Below are 403 nucleotides of genomic sequence, written 5' to 3'. Positions count from 1 at the left end.
AGAGTCTTAACTTTGATAAAGAATATCTCTTTGGTTTTGAGACTTTAGTCTTTGCAACTTCAGGGATCTTATCTATGCCCAATCAGCTTGTAACACTCCAAAGAGAAAGGAAAACTTGAAATCGCATCATATGACCCCTTTAACTGATCACATTTTACTGTTGGTCTCGTATCCAGGGACTCAAAACACCACAGCATGTCAGAAATAGATGCAAGTTGCTGGTCTCACCCTTATGTGGCGAGATGTATTTGTGAATGACCTCTGAACTGGCTTTCCTTTCAGTGTTGGACGGTTTTGGCATCTGGTGACCCCATTTGTTTTGTGCATGATTCAGCTGCTGCTGTCTGTTCTAATTGAAGGGACGAACATTGCATATTCACCACCATTGAAATGCAGTCCAATA

The sequence above is a fragment of the Sinocyclocheilus anshuiensis genome, unplaced genomic scaffold (genome assembly GCF_001515605.1).
Source record: "Sinocyclocheilus anshuiensis isolate Anshui unplaced genomic scaffold, SAMN03320099.WGS_v1.1 scaffold1217, whole genome shotgun sequence".
Lineage (NCBI taxonomy): Eukaryota > Metazoa > Chordata > Actinopteri > Cypriniformes > Cyprinidae > Sinocyclocheilus > Sinocyclocheilus anshuiensis.
Note: the sequence above shows the minus strand (reverse complement) of the source record.